This window comes from Leptinotarsa decemlineata, unplaced genomic scaffold (assembly GCF_025532065.1).
Source record: "Leptinotarsa decemlineata unplaced genomic scaffold, Ldec_3_MD MMD2_tig00004204_RagTag_RagTag, whole genome shotgun sequence".
In the NCBI taxonomy this organism is placed as follows: Eukaryota; Metazoa; Arthropoda; class Insecta; order Coleoptera; family Chrysomelidae; genus Leptinotarsa; species Leptinotarsa decemlineata.
In genome coordinates this window covers 1,889,696-1,903,755 of record NW_027412603.1, presented here as the reverse complement: position 1 = coordinate 1,903,755, position 14,060 = coordinate 1,889,696, and the positions used below count along the sequence as shown (strand labels likewise).

At 33.6% G+C, this 14,060-nt stretch overlaps 1 protein-coding gene and 1 long non-coding RNA gene across 2 annotated transcripts in view; both read left to right on the top strand.

The window, feature by feature from the left end:
• The window catches only part of LOC111516582 (ATP-binding cassette sub-family C member 4), a 292,552-nt gene that overhangs the window by 23,999 nt on the left and 254,493 nt on the right, over nt 1–14,060 (top strand). The gene's annotated exons all lie outside the window — the stretch shown is intronic.
• On the top strand, nt 1,331–2,212 carry LOC141483771 (uncharacterized). The gene is made up of 3 exons (XR_012466283.1): nt 1,331–1,615; nt 1,681–1,773; nt 2,076–2,212. It is a non-coding gene; the product is annotated as an uncharacterized lncRNA (long non-coding RNA).

The window sequence follows — 14,060 nt, the reverse complement described above, 5'->3', positions numbered from 1 at the left end:
ACTTGTATCAGCTCATTTGTTGTAATTTACTTATTTATAAAAATAGTGAATATGCAGTCAAACTAGTTAGTGTTCAGTTATTTTAAAAAATTGATTCTTATCTAGGTTTTTTGCTAATAAGGTAGATGTAGATGACCTTGAAATTCACTGTCTTGTATGAGTTATGCTCTCCAATACTCGAGGAATCATGCGGTGCTCAATAGTCCAATAACTGATATTTTTTCAAAAATAACATCAGTCTATTTGATCATTGTAATTAATATCGGATTGATTGTTGAAGTTCCGTGGAATATTTCGATAAATTATTCACCTTCTCGTTAATCTATATTTTTATACGTGAGGGTGTTCACATAAACTGAATTTGAATATTCTTCTGTCGAATATAACTGAGTTTTCTTATACAAAATCGGATGACTAGGAGGAAGTTGAGTTGAAGAAGATATTACTAGACTGATCGAGAAATATTGTGGATATCGATGTGGGATAACACTTTGAGAATTGCTATTAATTTTTTCGTATAGATTGAATTGTAGGATGACATTAAATTTGTTTGTAGTGACGTAATGTTTTGACGTACGATTGTTTTATCGTCCGTATTCATGAAAGTAGTTGCTACTGAAGTCGATCGTAAAGGCTATTAAATTTTACGAGGTTTAATGCATGAAAAAAATAGTACAGGACCAGACGTAATCTCCCACACAGCACTAGATATTCATGGAATATTCCCTGTATATCATAAAACGAACGTATATATTCCAAATATTCATAGAATATTCTTGGAATATATACATGCCTTTAGAATATTCATAGAATATGCTTGAATGAATATGGCAGGATTATTCCCGAAAGAATGTGCATAGAATGTCTATAAATGGATTATTCTCCCTTGAATATTCTAAGAATATTGTCGATCGAATATACCATATGGTATATTCTTAGAATATATCCCCACGGTATATTTTGGAATATTCTATACAATGGAATTTTGAATTATCTCATGATAACGTATTCAAATAATTCAATATTATTAAAAACAAAAATATTTGAAGATCTTAATCGAATGCATAACCTAATGTATATAACCCTGATAGTGTTAACCAGTTTTTGAACTCAACGCAAAGATTCTGGATGAATTGCTCCAACAGCAACTGTTGGAAAAGACAAAAACATTTGAATGGGCCAATAAATGAACCAATTGCATCAATAAATTGTTTAATTCTCATCCTATTTGTCTTTTTGTATTTGAAATTACTTAATTACAAAGCGAAAAATCCTGGAAACAGAGAAATGGGGAAGTGAATAATTGGAGTAAACATTTCTCATTGGTCATTTGAAGTGTAGCGCGCGACAGTCGAATAAGCTCTGTGAAAGCGGCTGTCCCTTAATGCATGGTACATTTGCGTTTGCGTTAAATTCGACATTTGATTCAACATGGCGGTTGACGTGGCAGGTTCGCGTGTGTAATGCATGATGTGTTGGTGTTATTATCAAAGTATAATTCTGTCACGTTCAGTGTACCATTTATAATTTGGGGTTGTCCAATTTGCAGTACAGCGAGTAGTTTGATTTTGGATCTTCAAACAGGAGAGTTGCATCTATTCAGTCTTCAAGAAAAGTAAGTAAAATGCAATAGTATCGATAGTAAAGTCATGGTGATTAACCTACTATACCTCATTTTAGGTTCGAGGAGAGTTGGTGTGTGGGATTTGTTGGTTTGACTAAGTACATGTTTGAACTAGAGTGATTTCAGCTGTGTATCTTCAATAGAGAAAAGTAAGTGAATGACACATTCTTTTGTATCATTTGTTTTCATAATTTCTATCACTCGTTTCCAAGATAGTATCAATTTGACCAAAAGGAAACAGAGTAGTACCTGGTATAGGCAGGTGCGCCAAAGAACTGAAAACGTAATGATTACTTTTCAACAAGACAATGCAAGTTGCTCTCCAAGTGATAAAATGTTGTAAATGTTCATGAGTAACCTATGCGAAAAATATCTATTTGAATTTTTATTCCAGTTTTATTATGCCACTTTCAAATAGTGATAATGAACGTTAATGTACATTTTGTTCCAGGTATTACTATTGAAACACTGGCTGATGCATTGTTGGACAAATATAAGGAAAACTATTCTGGTGAGCAAAGTTTGAATAACTTTGAGTAAGTGAAATTCATTGAAGAACCCATCATACCACTCATTTCAAAAACTTCATTTGTGGGTTTATTTTTCGAAGTAAGAAACCTAACCTAACCTATTTCTTGATGTAATACACTTTTTCTTTTTCAATGAAATGATATATTTATTATTTTTTAATTAGTGCTGATGAATTCACAGAGTTGTTATTTTAGTATATTTTTTAGTATACATTTGTTTGAGAGTAGGAACATCCTAATTTGAATACATTTCTAAAATTTGTAATATGACAGTATTCAGGAATATTTTATTCAGTGAATGAATATTTTGAATTAGATTTTTTATTTTTAATATTGTTTGAAACGTCAAATATTTCAGTGTATATTGTTTTTAAAATATATTTGTTTATGAATATTATGTGTTTTATTACTTGTGTGAATCTTGCATCAAAATGCAATATATACATGCCTAATAGCGGTTACTCTTCACATTCTTGGAATATTCCAAATATTCCTAGAATATTCATAAAATATATTTAAAGAATATTCTATGGTGTTTCTCTATTGTATATTCCTACAATAAACTAAGAATATCCTGAATATTCTATGAATATTCCTCGGGTTCTATTCCTGGAATATTCTTAATAGAATATACCTTAGATATTCTAAGAATATTATAAGATATTCCAAGAATATTCCCAAGGAATATTCTTAAAATATATCAAAGGTTCGCCAGGAGCACTTCCAGGGAATATTCTCCAGAAGATATATATATATATATCCATGGCATATTCATAGCATAATATAATATCCTTGTATATTCATGAAATGTATATTCATGAAATATACCTGGAATGTCTATTGCTATGTGGGCTGTCGAGGATTGTAAAGAAAACCCAAGATGGCAAGTACTATTGAGTAATTCAACAATTTTCAAATATTTTATGAGATTCGTGATGGATTACGGTGCATTGAGGTGAGCTGACCATTTATAAGACATTGAGGATTTTGAGGAATAACAATATTTGGGATGAAATCTAATCAAAATTTGAATACTGAAAATTTCAAGGCTTGGGATTTCATGACTCAATCCCATTAAAAGCGCCATATGAGAAAAATTAATAAAACATGGATTGAGTAAAAATTATGCTAGCGATAAAATATTTGAGATGAAACTCAACATGCCGCTCACCTCCAACAACTGAGTTTAAATAATCGAGAGGATTACGGAGTCGCAATTTTATAGGCGGTGGGCATAGCTTCTTGTTGCACTGCTTATATTCACCGTTCTTGATCCTTACGGTAGCAACTCGTATGACGCCATCTGAACCCGGATGTGCAGCTATTACGCGGCAAACGGCCCAGGCCAGTGATGGCAGATTGTCTTCATGAATGATGACCAAATCGCCAAATTGAAGATTAGGTCCTTTCGTTTGACGATGAAGACTGCTGATATTCTTGAGATACTCATGATGCCATATTCCAGAAGAGCTGTTGCAGCTTCTAAGTGTGCTGCCAAGCCAAAAGGCGGTTTGCAGGAAATGAGGAAATGACCAGTGGTCAAGGGGAAGAGATCGTTAGGGTCGGGGTACATGTTGGAAAGTAGTCGGGAATTTAAAAACGCTTCTATTTCGACAACGTATGCCTCAAATTGATCGTAAGTCGCCAACGGATCGAATCAAATGTGACTTGAAGGATATCACGGCAGCCTCTGAAAGCCCTCCAAAATGAGGTGCTCTGGGTGGTGTGAAACGCCATGCTTGATGAACTTCTGCATAGCAGGTTTATGTTCTGCGGATTCGAATAACTCTTGAAACTTGCGATAAGCTCCTAAGAAATTAACCGCGTTATCAGAGTGAATCTCTAAGGATTTTCCCCGTCGGGAAAAAAGACTCCTAAGGCTAGCTGAAAGAGCTTCGGTAGTGAGGTCACACAACAATTCTAAATGTACGGCCTTGGTAACCATGCATATATGTATATATATATATATATATATATATATATATATATATATATATATATATATATATATATATATATATATATATATATAAATATATACAGGATCCTGCAACAGTGGCGCGGTGTTCCATATCTCTACATAGGAAGCAGATAGGAATCTAATTTTCTATAATATTACCTTATTGCTCGAGCTCGACAAAATAAAAATATTGGCGGTCACACAGGGTGTTCGATTTTTTCTGGGCGGATCCCAACTGTGTCTTTTTAAATGGCAACCTATATTTTTTATCGCTTTTTCGGTTTATTCATAGAAAATAAAATAAACTTTATGTATATCTGCACTTCGAAAATATTGATGGTTTTCGAGATATCTAGCATGACAGGTTTTTTTTCCAATATTCGTCACTCAGAATATTTGAAATTATAAAGTGGTGCCAAGTACAGTTGAAATTTTTTTTTGGTCGAATATTCTACTCTCTCAAACGATATATCTGAAATCGACCTGTGATATACAGGGTATGAAAAACCGCTTGCCAAATATTGTAAATGAAAATTTGCAAAATCTTCCTTATATTAAATGGAACACCCTGTATATTATTGATCCGTAAGAAGCGCCAACGAAACCTCTACAAATTTCATTAAGTATTCCCTATGGCTAAGTTCAATAGTTTTTCTTAAATGAGCATTTCTTTCGGAAAATGGTCATTTTTTCAAAGCGAAATCCATTTGACGACTGGACAACATGTATGCGGCTTCCTTAAATTTTCTCCTGAACCAATGTTCCTCTCTGTGCAAGATCTCAGCTTGGGACCACTCGATGTTGTGTTGATGGGTGATGATGATGCTATTCCTGATTTGCTGGTTTCTCCTCGCTGTGTGTGCTTCTTGTGCTCGGCAATGCGAACATTCAATGGCCTCTTAGTTTCACCAATATAGGATTTTCCGCACTCACAGGGTATCCTGTGAGTGCGGTGCGGTGTGAGTTTAGTCAATTACCAAAATTTGGATGATTTTGAATATTCACTTGAAAAGTTATCAAAGAAAAACATTTTTCATTCTGTAACTTCGAGGGCCCGTTACTTGGTAACGAAGGATTTTAGGAAAAAAAGTTGTATGAAGTACTGGTGATATTTTGACCCCATCTATACATTCCCGAGAGGAAAAGAGGAAGTCCAGGGACACCCTGGACTATATATATATATATATATATATATATATATATATATATATATATATATATATATATATATATATATATATATATATATATACATATATATATATATATATATATATATATATATATATATATATATATATATATATATATATCTTGATATCCCGTTTCAATTCTGTACATTATAGCGTGTCCAAACAAATATTTTTTAACGAAATAAATGTATGTACCTATCACATTTTTCTAAATGGAAAATAATTTTTTTCATTGGATGCAGAATTTTTCCCATGAATCATGCTATATCAAACCAAACGAGCTTAAATGAAAAAACATTATGGATATTACTAATATATTTTTCATGTTATGGTGTATATTCATGAATTCAGGGTTTAAGTTCTAGATATTTAAATTTGTCAACTGACAAACTACAAAACTGAAAAAGGTAGAGTTTAATGAAGGTTGATAATGAAACTTTTATAAAATATGTTCGACATGTCTCCCATTTTCTTGAATGCGGAGCTGAAGTCTATGTTTGAAAGACTGTTCTATCCTGCGCAAGACAGCTGGTGTAATGCTGCCAAAAACATTCGTTATTTTAAATCGCATATTTTCGGAAGAAGCTGGTGGCTCGGTGGCTCGACGTAAACCATATTTTGTATGTATCCCCATAAGAAAAAATCCAGTTTTGTTAAATCTGGTGATCTAGCGGTCCACCGTAGGTACAGGCACATTCCGCCCTATACATTTATTGGGAAATACTTCATATCGATGATCTCTCACTTCTGCCGAATAATGAGCAGGTGCACATATATTGTTCCATTCATTATTGATTCCTGAAAAAAGTATGGATCAAATACATATTCTCCAATGATGCCTCCCCAGACAATTAGTGGGGATTTTTTGTCGAATAATAATAGTAATTATGTCGATTCACAAATCCATTTTTATGGAATTTCGATTAATCCGACCATAAAATGTTTTTGAAAAAATATTCGTTTCGACAAATTTTTCCCATAGCCCAATTGCAAAATCTCACTCTTTTCTCAAAAACGAGATACAGTAGTATGAGATGGATGAAAGCGATGTTTTTTCGAAACTCGTTGCACTGATCTCCCACTTATATCCATTATCTCACCAATTTGTCGTTGACTCCTACTAGGATCTTCTTCAAAAGAACTTGCAATTCATTATCTTCATTAGTAGCTGGCTTGATGCACTCATGTTTAGAATAATTGATACATCAAGTTTCAACAAATCGTTTAATTTCATTATACAGGGTGTCCCTGGACTTCCTCTTTTCCTCTCGGGAATGTATAGATGGGGTCAAAATATCACCAGTACTTCATATAACTCTTTTTCCTAAAATCCTTCGTTACCAAGTAACGGGCCCTCGAAGTTACAAAATGAAAAATGTTTTTCTTTGATAACTTTTCAAGTGAATATTCAAAATCATCCAAATTTTGGTAATTGACTAAACAAATGAATTCCTTCGATGAGCTTTCATGCAGGAGTCAGTTGTTTTGCTACAAAGTCAGGAACGGACTACCCCCGATGGTTCACACCCCAAAACTTTGAAATGACAGATATTTTTCAATATTTTTCAACAAATTAAGGTTACTTGGACAATTTTATGAATAAAAGTACTCGTGTGGAAAGTCGATCGGAGCAACGAGTCTTGATAAAAATGTAGTTTCACTCGACGACATCGAACCCGCTCGTCCACCATTATTTGAAATGAATAATTATCAAAGCAGAAATAATAATGATAACGTTAATTCAACAACATTTATCCTGAGATGTCTACCATTATTCGAAAATATTAGTTTTTAAGGAAAATGGAAATGATAGGTAAAATGTTCATAACGAATTTTTATAATGCGAACACGTTTAACTAACGAAACTCAAGAGCCTCAAGAGCAAACAGAAATGAAAAATCCGCTACAGAAACTGCTCGATATAACCACCTTCTCTCTCTATACATTTTCTCAGTCTGCGAAGACACCCTCTCTGTACTTGAAATAGCATTCCAGGGTCGTTTCGTATGGCTTCACAATGTAATGTTATTCTATTCAACAATGCATCTCTTGTGTGAATAGGTGTAGCGTAAACAAGGCTTTTTAGATGCCCCCACAGAAAGAAATCCAATGGATTTAAATCCGGAGACCGCGATGGCCATGAATATGGCCCACCTCTACCAATCCATCTATTGTGGAAAATATGGTTCACATGGTCACGCACAATCAAACTAAAATGAGGAGGAGCGCCATCATGCATAAACCACATATCTTTTCGGGTTTGCAATGGAACATGTTCCAAAAGTCCATTCAAATCGATCTGAATGAACTCCAAATAACGTTCTCCATTCAATCGTTCCTGTAGAACGAATGGTCCTATAAGATGGTTTCCTATGATATCAGCCCAAACATTCACGTTGAATTTCCGTTGGTGTCTGGTTTGCAATATCCCATGGGGATTTTCTTCGGCCCATATATGGAGATTATGAGAGTTGATAACTCCATCTCTACTGAAACCTGCTTCATCAGTGAATAAAACTCGATTAATAAAAGTCATATCCTCTCTTTGCCTATCCATGAACCAATTGGCATATTCCAGTCGTGCTGAAAATCTTGAGGTGTCATGGCATGTACCTTCTGGATGTGAAATGGGTGGAGCAGTTGTTCCCTAATTATTCTATGAATAGTGGACTTGGATGTATGGAACTGTTCTGATAGATTTCTGATGCTCATTGAAGGATCATAAGCGACGGCTTCCAAAATATTTTCCTCCAATACAACGGTACGTACAGTCCTAGGAGCGCCCTCACCACCTCGTTTTGGCAAAACTGTACCTACAATAATATCGAAATAAAACAACGTGCTCAAATTAATTATCAATTATTACATACCTGTCTCCCTCAAGCTGCGATCGATACGCTCGAATGTTTCTCTTGACGGTACCGTTCGATTGGGAAAATGTTCGGAATCCGGACGACGAGCTTCTGCAGCATTACAAAATGCTCGTCCATAAAAACATGCATATCTGCATATTTATTGAATGTAAACTGTTCGGCCATATCAAAAAAATTCAAAATATCCTATAGAATATTGACAATACAATGATAGTCATATGACAACGCACCACTCAACAAAACAAAATCGCATTCCAGTTTCTTATTTTTTATCAAAACTTTCTAAAAGGTTTTTTTGTCAACATCTGTGAAAGAAATATTATTCCCTGGATATTTTTCACGTGATCATGTGCAGCCGTTTTTGTAGTTCATTCGTTTGCTTTTTATTAGTATAGTAAATATTTTTTCCGATGTGCGTTTTTTCAGCTAAATTTAGATTCGTGTTAAAGAATTTCTCCCATAAAATTATAATTATCAGTGAAACTCCTTAACAGTTTAGCTGTGAAGAAGAATTTGAAACATTCGAATGTTGAGTTTCATGAGATTCAGATAACTGATCAACCTGAAACATGATTATTCCACAGGTATTATGTACATACAAAATATGGAATGAATTCGATTTTTCATAGTAGAGTAGCTTGTTAGTTTAAAAACACCACGAATCTACAGAACTTGATATTTCTTTTGAAAAAATATCTGCTATCACAATTGTGACTAAACTTCCATATAGGTACTGTACTTTTTGTTTACGACTTCATTTTAGCATACTTTGTATTATTCCTGTTATAAATGTTGTTGAATCAACGTTATCATTATTATTTCTGCTTTGATAATTATTCATTTCAAATAATGGTGGACGAGAGGGTTTGATGTCGTCGAGTAGAACTACATTTTTATCAACACTCGTTGCTCCGATCGACTTTCCACACGAGTACTTTTATTCATAAAATTGTCCAAGTAACCTTATTTTGTTGAAAAATATTGAAAAGTATCTGTCATTTCAAAGTTTTGGGGTTTGGACCATCGGGGGTAGTCCATTCCTGACTTTGTAGCAAAACAACTGACTCCTGCATGGAAGCTCATCAAAGGAATTCATTTGTTTAGTCAATTACCAAAATTTGGATGATTTTGAATATTCACTTGAAAAGTTATCAAAGAAAAACATTTTTCATTTTGTAACTTCGAGGGCCCGTTACTTGTTAACGAAGGATTTTAGGAAAAAAAGTTATATGAAGTACTGGTGATATTTTGACCTCATCTATACATTCCCAAGAGGAAAAGAGGAAGTCCAGGGACACCCTGTATATATATATATATATATATAGCATACAAAAGAATACTCTTCGGGCATTGATTCCAATATTTCAAAACTTTTTATTGTCATCATCAGAAAAACTACAAGATTAAGAATGTGTATTCACATATTTACAAGAATCTTATTAGAGATGGCCTTCATCTCACCATCACCTTGATACTTTAATAAAAATACTGATATCAACCATTCAAGTGAAATATATTCCTATCTGTTGCACTTGGATCAAGGAAATGTCCAAAACCTTTCTAATGATTTGTAAATTTTTTTACATAAATTTGAATGGTAGCTTCAACTTTTTTCAATTCCAATTAATTCATATTGTGAAACGCATAAATTTATGTTCTTATATATCTTCATATCTTAATCAAATTAAAAGTTAGGACACTGTCAATTTTTTTTCCATTGGGTTATTTATGATACATTTTAACTTAGTATTCTATGAAACTGGTTTTTGAGTTACCTCAACTGATTTGATTGGCACCACTATTGACATTTGTCCTTGATGTAAGAAACAAGCATCCATCAACTTCAATATTCGAATATTCTCGTTATTCTGTTACTGCGTCGTATGAAAATTCAACAATAATAACTTATTTTAAATATTGACTGGAAGTGCCAAGAGTGTTTTATTGGTTTAGTAATTTTGTTTCCAACTAGTCAGCAAAAACTACCCATATTTATATGAACAATCAAATAACGAAAAATTTGACTACCTTTGTTGTACAGGAGAAGTTGTCGGAAATATGCATTAACGAAAAATTACATGCGAGAATTTATACTAATGCATAGACATCACGTTGAAAGATACAAGGTTGGTAAAAACAATTGATATACATAGGATACTTCAGAAATATAAAGAAAAAATATTTTTTTGTAAAATTCAAATTGTTACCAACGTACGCCAACGTGAAGGCCAAAACAATTGTACGCTACAAAGAAAATTGACAAAACTCAAACAAACAACTCATCATGAAATGGTGGTATTTTTTACAATTAGCATGGCTCTTTTTCAATAGACTGCACGGACACTGACTTATAACTTAATGGGAACAGTTCATTAATTCGTCTAGTGGCACCTTTTTTTCCCTATTAGTATAGCTCTTTTTATTGAATAGAGTACACCAACATCAACCTTTAAATTAATAATAATAATAATAATGTTTATTCAAGGAAATAGTTCATAAAGAAAACAGTGTTACATGAATAATGAGTAAACATTGAAAACATCACGGAAGTATTCAAGATACTTGTATGTGATGATGCTAGAACAAACAAACAAATATATACATACATATATAGTGTACATAACCGTAACACTAACTGTTTCACATATCTAATATATCTACTACTTATATATCAGTATACACATATAACCAGCAGAGCCACTTAACAACTGATATATATCAGTATACACATATAACCAGCAGAGCCACTTAACAACTGATATATATCAGTATACACATAAAACCAGCAGAGCCACTTAACAACTGAATAGATTTGTTCCCTCCGTCAACCGGTCACACCCCTACGAGCAACCCTCAGAAGTCTTCAACAAACTTGTACGAGCAAGGGAAGACGGGGGTCCTATCCTGTATTTAGGATATTTTTATATTCCTCTATGTAATCTTCCTCGCCTAACAAGTCAATGTTAATATCACCTGTTAATATATGTATATCATGGGCTTTGCGTTTTTCTAAATATTGAATTAATTCATCATTAAAAAACTTTGGACTTACGCTGGGGGATTTGTATAAGGCAGTTATGCTAATAATCCTGAAATTTTGAGATATATTTACCTCCAACGCCTTGATGTCACCAATCTGTATAATTTTGAATTTATAGTTAAGTTCAGTATTTATGTATATAACCACGCCGTCATTACGATTTAAATTACCCCATTGTATAATAAATCATATTTATGGAGATTAAAAGTTTTTGATGGATCAAAGAGATTGAACGTTTCTGTAAACACAATTACGTGAAATGATGTTTTGAGATTATTCAAAAATACAGATAATTCATCAAAATGTTTCGCTATACTTCTAATGTTGAAGTGGATCATTTTAAAGTCTTTGCTTGTGGCTGCAGGATATTCATCGTTGAAGTCTTTTATGTTATTAATGGTCTTAGAATCAACTGTTATATGTGTATAGTTTTTAATATAAGGGTCCATTTTGATAATGAGGAGTAATCAAAAACAATTTGAGAACAAAATTTATGACAAAAAATTGAATAATAGTAATACTAATGATACTAATGATACTAAGTGCAAAAGAAAGCAGAAAGACTCACAAATTGAGCTAAACGGCTATGATTTATATTCTTCAGTCCGTCTTTTGAGAACGTGTAAAGTGCCTGGAGTGGATAGTGTCTAGTAGAGTTCTCTTTCCCTTCTTTCTCTTCTTTCCCTTGTTTTTTCCACCAGTTTGGGTTCGAGAGCAGAATGTGGTAATAGAGCAGGCTTCTTGTTCGTTTCCTGTTTGAGATTCTTCGCTGCTACTCTCTCCTTCGTTTCGTTGTTTCAATTCTTCAACAGAGTATTTCTCAGTGTCGCTCAGGAACAATGTATTCCTTATTATTCTTGCACCCACTATATTGTTTTCTTTGGCTGTTTTCAGGTGGTGTCTCAGAATTTTATAATCCTCTCTGTCCTTCTTACTTAAATCGTTGGCAATCGATATATTCTTCCCTTTTAATTTAAATTTGTTATTTAAAATGGATTTTTTCCCTAGGAAAGATGTGAATTCTAGAAGGATTGGTTTTTTCTCCCCTGTACCAATATATGAAATGTTGTTTATATCTTTGACGGTGAGTTCTGTTCCTAGTAAATCGTTGAGGTTTTTGAGTGTGTCAAGTAGTAAATCTGATACTGACAGTCCAAATATAACAATGTTGTTCTTCCTGTTTTTCTTTTCCAACCAAATACAGCGCTCTTCTAGCTCTTTGACTTGTTTTTTAACAGTAGTAATTTCAGTATTTGTTACCGATGCGACTTGTTGGATCTCAGCTTTCAGCTCACTTGTTTGTTTTTCATTTGCCTCAAGAAGCAGCTGGTATAAATCTCTAGTAAAAATTTCTCTTTCATTATCAGAGGCATTCATTTTCGAGAAAGCGAATTTTGGATAATTAGCACACAGCCTCTTTTATTTATTCCCGTTCTCGGAACACAATTTTAACTATTGATCCACGGCCGTTTCTCATCAACAGTTTTTCTTCAGTTGGTTTTTCTGCTCAGAGGCAGAATTGCAGGTTGGACAAACTCTTTTCAATATAACTGCATTTATAAGAACACTATCAAAGATTCGATCACACACCGATAATCAGCTTGATTTGAGGAGTCAGCATATCAAATTTCATGAATATACTCGCACTAGTTCACTAGAAATTTCGTAATAGTCACAGAGGCACTTTTCACACGTGTGTACGGTGCTACTATATGTTATATATATTAAAATGATTCAATAATTCGAAACATGAGTTTGTCAATTTGAATTTTGTTAATTATAGGAACGGGTAGGGTGCATAGGAAGGGTTTCTCATTGCCACACCTTCATATTGCCCGTAAAAACCGTTGGCTAACTGGCTAACAATTTTGTTCCATGCAATTTTGGTAAACCGGATGTACTCTTGGACCACGTCACCATTTATTTCATGAACATTTGAAAGATTCTTCAAATATTCAATTGTTTTCGATATGTTTACTCTTGGAAATAACCAAGATTTTCTAAAGGATACTAAAAGTCTCCTTCTCGCAACCTTACATCTTTGATCTTCTAGATAAATTCTTTTGAGTTCTCAACAGTTGAGCTAGGTTGCGGAATCGATAGGGATTCAAATTCTTTCGCTAAACTTTTGTCAATCTTATACATAGGAAAAACTATGGCTGATACAATTGGTCGCACCGAATTGCCTGGCTTGTGAATTTTTGGCAGACGGTATATTTTGGGTACTGTGCGATTAGACTCTTACAAACTTCTGCCCAAAGCCGGTGTGATCAATATTTTGCAATTCTTGGGTGTAGTTTCCACTTTTCAAATCATCTTTTAATCATTCAACCATCTAACCGTTTATGGTTGAATAATTATTTTTAATAGCGACTTTGAAAAAAGAGACTTGCCTAATTTAAATTTCTATCGTATTTTCGTAACTTCATAATTTTACCTATCCATATTCATGAATATTATCGTTTGAGTAGAATAAATTATGGAAGAGTCGATGATAAACATTCATCGTTTGGAATTACGATTTTTTTAAGACATCATTATAATTTTGTGAGTAATACTGATTATCCCATCAAGCAGAGCATACTTGACTCAGCCCAAACTGTACCTTTGTAGAGAACTAGTATTCTGTTCTGCTACCTGTCTCTTAACAAACTTCAATACGAATATTTTCCAATCGATGTAAGAGTACTAACAGGTCGATTACAATTTTTTCAGGTGAGAGTAGATCCTCCCACCAAGGTGATGTATTCGTTTCGTATTATAAACTTTGATGGCTGGAGATAACGGTGTCAAACTATTTTCTGAGTTTGTTAGCCGTGGTCTACAAGTTTTCATATCTG